Source organism: Centroberyx affinis, unplaced genomic scaffold (assembly GCF_046629955.1).
Source record: "Centroberyx affinis isolate AG114_WGS23_722 - 3 ecotype Tasmania unplaced genomic scaffold, CSIRO-AGI_Caff_v1 ptg003978l_1, whole genome shotgun sequence".
Taxonomy (NCBI): Eukaryota; Metazoa; Chordata; class Actinopteri; order Beryciformes; family Berycidae; genus Centroberyx; species Centroberyx affinis.
The window spans coordinates 39525-47500 of NW_027281797.1; positions in this window are offsets into that span (position 1 = coordinate 39525).

The following is a 7976-nucleotide window of genomic DNA, read 5'->3' on the forward strand; positions in this document are numbered from 1 at the left end:
GCCTCCGCTCTCTGGCTCTCTCTCTCTCCGTCCTACAATGAACACTTCACATCCTGAGGGTAAAACCTGTGATGGAGATATATGTTGATACAGCGGCAGGTTTAAAATGAAAGATTTCAGCGGGATTTACTGACTTGATGAGATCATGAGTAAAAAAATGGGGCCTCTGATGTCTAATTGTGGCCAATTTCATGTTGAAAGTCTTTGAAAAACCATTGAATTTGCTGTTAAAAGAAGTGTGGGAACCGTGTTTTGAGTGCAAGTAGAAGAAGAGTGATGCTACAGTGTTATTTTACATATTAACCTCAAACCTTAAGCCCCCTCAGCTGTGTTATATGGACATAGAGGCAGTTTCTGTGTCCTGTACTCGGTGCGTTGCGGTCGGTGAACTCGGCCCCTGCTCGAAACACCCTAAAACAAAACTTGCAAACCAATGTGAATTTTGAGACGTGGGAAATTCACACCAGCCACTGGCCAAGCGCTGGTTCAGTTTCGGTGTGTAGATCACCGTCATGTGGAGGTTTTTTTTTTTTTTTTCCACTAGCCGACGAGGGCAGTGGATGAAAAAGTTAGTGTCCTACCCTGCGTACAGTAGTTTCTGAAAGCCGTCTTTGCCACAAATCAGGTATAAGCCGTGGCACTGTGCATAAACCCCATCATCAAAAACCTTTTGATTTAAATGTAAAGCATTTCTAAGATGAAGGGATGTGACCGAGGTCCGAAATCGACACCCACCAAGCCCCAAACGCCTGTAAAATGTGTCTCTGGTGGATAAATCAATTAAGTTAAAACGATAACACTTGAACACCTCTTCTGTTCTGTTGTACTTCATGATGAATTACAAACTTAATCTACTGAATAAGGGAAGTAAGCAAGTTTAAAATGAACTCGCAGTGTCTGATTCTATACATGGAATAGCAGTGAAAACAGGCCGGGTGACATATTCAGATGAAAAAAATGTTTATTAATCATTTTGTCCAAGTTAAAAAGATGAGTCAAAAAGTGAACTCCAGACACTTGTGATTCATGTTAAGGCCTGGTCTGGACCGGCAGCCTTATCTTTGCGTGTTGTTGTGGAGCGCAGCAGTGAAGTGAAGTGGTCTTCCCCACATCCGCACTGCCAAACCAGAACCAGAGCCAGAACCAAGCAAGCAAAACAAATGTACACTAGTTCGTCTTAGAGGCACTTTGAGAATCTAACATCACAGTTCAGTTGGTTGTGGATTTGACTCTTGATTTATCCTGCAGCTCTCTCTCTGTCTCTCTCTCTCTCTCTCTCTCTCTCTCTCTCAGTCCCTTCCCCCCTTTCTCGCTCTCTCCTGGCTGGCCCACATCTGGTAATGTTTTGCCAATGTGAGGTATCCCAGTCTTGGAAATGTGATCTCCTGCATGCAGAGGCTTAACCCAGGCCCGGGGACCTTGGGACTGACAGAGGCTCTGTTTACCGCCCTGACCCCTCTCTCTCTCTCCCTCTCTCTCCCTCTCTCTCTCTCTCATTCTGTTTCCCCTATCCTGTCACTGGTCAATGACTCCCCCCCCCCCCTCCTCCTACCTCCCTCCTTCCTCCTCCTCCTCCTCCTCCACCCTCTTTCCCTCAGCCACCCTCTGTCCTCCTCCTCCTCCTTTCCCTTCCCTTCCCCTGTTTTACTCCCGACTCTCCTCCCCTCCTCGGGCCTCCGTGAAATCAGACTCTGTCCAAATAAATATTCTCTCGGTAAAGCATGTTTCGAACGACCCCCCCCCCCTCCCCTCCCTCTTCCTGCGTTGTATACGTTCAGCTTTTCCAGGCAAGATATTTGCAAGAACTTTCACTTTTTTGCACGACTTTCACTGCATAACCTGAAGAGTTTCACATTCACCGTTTATCCAAATTGATGCCCACTTTGACAGAATGATTGCCGGGATGAGATGAAGGCACTTTATGGGTTACTATTAATGTTATGAGTCATCTTAAAGCCTTTGTTTAGAGAGCAATTATGTTGTTGAGGATGGCGTTTTGGAAATATTGACTAATGAACATCAGGTAGCAGCATTTTTCCAACATGGATGTATAGAGTTTTGGAGTGAAACGCTCCAAATTCAAGCTGGCGTTTGCTATTTGTTAAACTGATTTGTTTCTTGCACGCTACGACCAAAAAAGTGGGAGAGGTGCTTGAATTTTATGTGCGCTAATAAGTGGGTCATGATGTCTCACACCCTCCCATTGAAACAAGGCTATTGCCTGCTGTTACTGAGTTATTTTTGGTAGGATGCCACACAGCTGCCCCCATACAAACCCCTTTACACTTCACTGTTTCTACATCCATTTATCAGAGAAGCTGAAGAGAAATCATCCACTTTATCCCCCAGTGTTTGGAGAATGCAGGTTATGTATATGATGTGAATTAATGCTGCAGGCCTTTCTCTCAGGGTGTGCAGTCACACTCAGGAGTTTTAACAGTCAATAGATTATCACTACACATCACCTCAATGTGCTGGAGGTTTCGACTCACCTTCTGTTTCATCAATAGGATTAGACCGCCATCTGCTGGTCATGAAGCATTTCTCAGTCCACAGGGTGTGAAGTGTGATCCTTGTGCTATGAAACCATCGTGAGCACCCACAGTTTTTAAGGGGCCACAAATTCACACAAATAGATACTAGGGTATCGTTATTTATTCCTGTAGTTTTGGATTGAAGCTGCTGACAGCTGATATTTTGTGCCAATATTCAATATCTTAAAATCTGATAATTTTCATGCCAAAAAATTACAAGAATTTAGAGTTTCCCCTAAATATTTTCTTCTTGTCAGGGTGGAAAAGCCTGAGAAACAGCATTCAGACCATCAGGGGAAACTAAAACTCTCCACTGAAACCAGACAGATTTAAGGCAGGGTGACCAGCCACTTCTATTCTATAGGGAAACTACTGAATAGATGATACATTATTATTACTACTGCTACTATGACTACAAGTACTACTACTACTACAATGCTACTACTAGTGCTGCTGCTACTACTATTAGTACTGCTACTGCTACTACTACTACTATTGCTACTACTGCTACTAGTACTGCTACTATCTATTGATTAATGGAGTGAGCAAGTTTAAAATGAATTTGCAGTGTCTGATTCTATACATGAAATAGCAGTGAAAACAGGCTGGGTGACATATTCAGATGAAAATGTATATTAATAATTTTGTCCAGTTAAAAAGATGAGTCAAAAAGTGAATTCCAGACACTTGTGATTCATGTTAAGGCCTGGTCTGGATCAGCAGGCTTATCTTTGCGTGTTGTTGTGGAGCGCAGCACAAAGTCTTCCCCGCATCTGCACAGCCATTCAGGGGAAACTAAAACTCTCCACCGAAACCAGACAGATTTAAGGCAGGGTGACCTGCCACTTCTATTCTATAGGGAAACTACTGAATAGATGATACATTATTATTACTACTAGTACTACAGTGCTACTACTAGTGCTGCTGCCACTACTCCTAGTACTGTTACTGTTACTGCTACTGCTACTGCTACTACTAGTGCTGCTACTGCTACTACTGCTACTGCTACTACTACTACTACTATTGCTACTGCTACTACTAATAATAATGACACTAGTACTGCTGACACTATTATAGTAGTGGCACGCAGGAGAGGATTCTTCAGTAGACTTGTCTCACAGCTGGTGTTTGTTGATATGTTTAAGTTGTTCTCTTTATTTTATAGCACTTTATAGCTTTGTGAAGAAAAGTTTCATACAAATATAGTTTATTATTGGAGTTCCCAGACCTCGTCAATGCATAAAACCAGAGACACTACATTATGACATGTAAGGTAAAGTCTGGTGTGACATCATAGATAACTCATGTTCAAGAACTCCACAAAACTCTGAGCTAGGATCCAGAACTTCCCTCACAGCAAACTGCATCTGCACAGAAAGACACTCAGCACTGTTTGACACGCAGCACTTTTCTACATAGATGTTTCCATCCGACAGAATTCCTCGGCCCGGTGAGTATCGTGTGTTTGAATCTTCAGACAGACACAGATCCATCAGTGTGTGTTCTGTGAGTCTGGTGTGTGACAGCTGTCTCCTCCTCAGGCGGCTCCCATCAGCCTCTGCCCTCAAACTACATCGCTGAACGTGACGAAGCTGAAGGTCTTCATGAAGACATCAGGATCATCAACAGTGATGAAGATGAGGGCGATCTCCCTCTCTATAGCTCCTCCTCCTCCTCCTCTGATGATGATGAAAACCCTGTAATCATCCCAGACAGCGATGGAGACGCAAACTCCTCTGTTGAAGATGAGGAAGCTGCTGATGAAGACAGTGAGGATGACGAGGAGGAGGATCATATTCTTCATCGTATGCTGCCGATCCTTGTGGAGTTTTATGACTCGAGCAGCGAGGACTCCGGCTATGAGAGCCTCCTGTCTGAGGAGGAAGAGGAGTATGATGAAGATGATGGTTCCCTGTAACTCCATCCCAGACTTTTATTAAACACTACAGCTCAGTAGAACCATCTCACAATGCAACAAGTAACACTGAATGGTGCTTTGACATCTGCATCTGCATTGATACTCCAGTAAAAATCAACTGAGCTTGCAATCTGTTTTGTATGTGAGGTTTTTTTGTTGCATCACAGTTTCACATTGAGTTTGGGTGCAGCACAAATTACTCAAGAAGATTTTCATTAATCCAAATCATACCTTAAGATAGCCTATTCTCTTTCCACACACAAAATGATAGAACAGTGTCAAAAAGCTGGCAGGTTCAGCGACTGGGCTGCTGGACTGGACTGGACTGGTCCCTGTACTGGTCTGCTGGCTCCAGTAGGGGGCGTCCCGTCTCCTCCAACTGCTGATGTGAGAGAGAAGCAGCCACATGTCTGTCAATGGATGTTCAAAGGATATTTGTTTATTGATTATTGTTTACTGGATCCCGATTAGTTCTTACCAAGGTATTTCAACAGAATCAGCCCATTAAAAGCTCTCTCTCCATACATCTCTCTCTATATGTATACATATACTGTATATGGCATATGGGTAATGCAATAGAGCCAGAAACCATTCTTAAGAGTTTCCCATGAAGGTTATCTAACCCTGAGGGTTTTTCACTATTCACACCAATAAGAAGTTTTTCTACCCTATTCACTTGAACTGACTGAAAATCAAATCATTCGTCATTGATTAATTGTTTCGAAGGTTCGCTATCTGAAATTGTCAGTCCATTTTTTAGTTGCTTAATCTTTCCCACAAAATATTCGTTAAAATAGTTTGCAATGTCTTGAGGTTTTGTAATCAAGGTACCGTCTGACTCTAAGGAGGAGGTGTATTATCCCCAGAGCTACCCAGTATATCATTTAGATTTTAGATTTAGTTTTCCACAGTTTCTTTCCATCATCAAGTTCATCTATCTTATTCTGATAATACCTACTTTTCTTTTTCCTCTTCATTTTTGTCACTTGGTTTCTGAGTGAACAGTATGACTTCCAATCAGCTGTATTGCCAGACTCATAATTAACACAGCTGTGGTGAAAACTACAGTCATACAAAGCTTATTCAGCACAGCACTTGTCTTATCCTGCTGAAAAACACCAAGTTCAACCTCTAAGTCACCTTGTCTTGACCTGTAACTGTAGCTCCCCCATTGGGGAAATTAGTCTCATTTTGAAAAATGCTTGAACCTGGTGGTGAGCTGCTTAATTTCCCCAAGTTTCAGCAGTGTCTGGGATATCATGACACATGGATGGATGAATGACCAATGCAGTGCCACTTTCAGGCCACTTTGTGTCATTTTGAAAATGCTGGAACGCAGAGTGGTGAGACGCATAACTCTCCTGACTCGCTAAAATCTACGGGTCCTGAGAGCGGCCAATTTTATAATTTGTACCAACAAATTAACACATGCCCACGATTTCATGAAATGTATGTACATGTTTTATAGCGTCTGCTCAGTTTATCTCATTGCCCACTTGCTGTAATTTCCTTGATTGCATTGATTTATTTAGTTTAATTGACCTGATATTTTGTGCAATATAGATAGATTTAGTTGCAACAGGGTTATTTAAAACAAATTCTAAATTAAACTAGTGTAAGGTTGTTACAATGGGAGTTTTATGATCTATACCTGCAGAGTAGAGGCTTCAATTTGGCCTGGAGCTCACTTTGTATTTTAGTTTGAACTTCAGTGTCTCACCTGTCAGTCAGCATGCTGACAGAGGCTGTTTACAGAGGCAATTATGAACGCTGGTTAGCCAAAATATGTTCATTGTGGTTGCTTAATAAGGACTCATTCATTTTTAAGAGCTTTTATATTTTAAATCTGCTCTTGGCTGGATCTTTATGAGAAAATCTGTCTTATGAAAGTCTTATTAGGTTAAATCACAAAGTGGGGCTGTAACAGAGAAGAGATGCTGAAGCTTCACCTTATTTAGCCAAATGTCATTTTTGCCTATATGAATCCAAACTTCAGAGTGAAATCCAAACTCTCCTAAACAGCAGCAGAGAAAGCTCACCAGCGTTAGATCTTCTCCTCTCTCGTCTCTTCGGTTTCTTTGGTATAAAGCATCACAGAGCGGCCGCTTGGTAAACATGAGCGAGCTGTGTGACGTTTACTGACCTCACTGCACACAGGACTTCTGAGTGTTGAAGTTCAAACAGTTTTCAAACGGTTTCCTCTTGCTGTCATTTGGAGCCGGCAGTGTGCAAAGTTCCCTCAGCTTTAAGTCACACATCCATAAAACTTCAGAAGTTCATGAACACTAATTGTGTGAGTAATGAAATGGAGAGAAATGACTACTAAGTTTACCATCAGTGTATTTCTGTACAAAGAAAAGTATTGTATTACAGGAATGTGCTGTATACCAGTTAATAGTATTCATGATTATAATTTTGTGGATATGAAATGTAATCCGAGTCATGGTTTAGGACATTGAAAACACACAATAAGTACTTACTGCTGCATCACGATGCCAAACCCTGTAAATTTATCCCTCTAAAAAAGTATTCATGGGATGATTTGTGGAGACAGATTTTTCATGCCTTTTGTGCAGGTTTACAGATTATTAATGAGTTATTCATGGAAAATTCCTGTCTCCCTGAATTAAATTAGACATTAAATTAGAAAGTAAGAAGTCAAAAATGAAGGGGTTTTTAAGTTTTGATGGGGTCTCCTCCATTAATAACTCCCTTAATTCATTTTAAGGGAATTTTTCATGATTTAAGCAGTGCATTAATGTAAATGTAAGGTTATTTTAAGGGATTTTTACAGGTATCTAGATATTAGATATTGTCAAGTGGTTTTGCTGGGCCTTATGTTACAGCAGAGGGCAGCCATGGAGCTTTGCAGGATGCAGATTTAAACATCCAGACATTGGGTTTGCAGCCTCGGGTCTGCAGGAGTCTCACGTCAGCCGGTGTCCCCTCCTGTTAAAGTCATTTGTTTTCTTTTGAGCCCATTAAGCAGCATTAAGGAGGCATCAGGGTGTTTTCACGTTAAGATCAAATATTGGTTTTGGCAGAGAGCGTCCGAGTCCGCCGGACAGTTTCAGACCCACAGAGGCTGGGACTCCATCTCATGATAAAAGAGGAATAACAGGGGATTAACTCATTTCCCTTCCTCGTCACTCCCCTCTGGGTTTCCAGCCCTGTTCATTCATTTTTATTCCTCATATGGGCGATAATGATCCATCTGATAAGACCCACACAGCCTCCAGTGTCGCTCGCTCACTGGATGAGAAAGTGAGAATCAAGCCACAAAGATATTTAACTCAAATACCACAGGCAAGAAAAATGTGTCTGAATTAAAAGATGAATTTTAGATGCAAGAGGACATTGCATCTAAAAAAGCTCCACTTGAATGCTTTTCCATCTTGATATTGCAGATTCATCTCACAACATAAGTACCCAAAATCCCAAAGAAAGGAGCATATTATCTAAATTTAGACTTTCCTGGGAGCTGAGAGAACTGAGGTTGTGTCAGCTGAACTGAACTGCAGCAG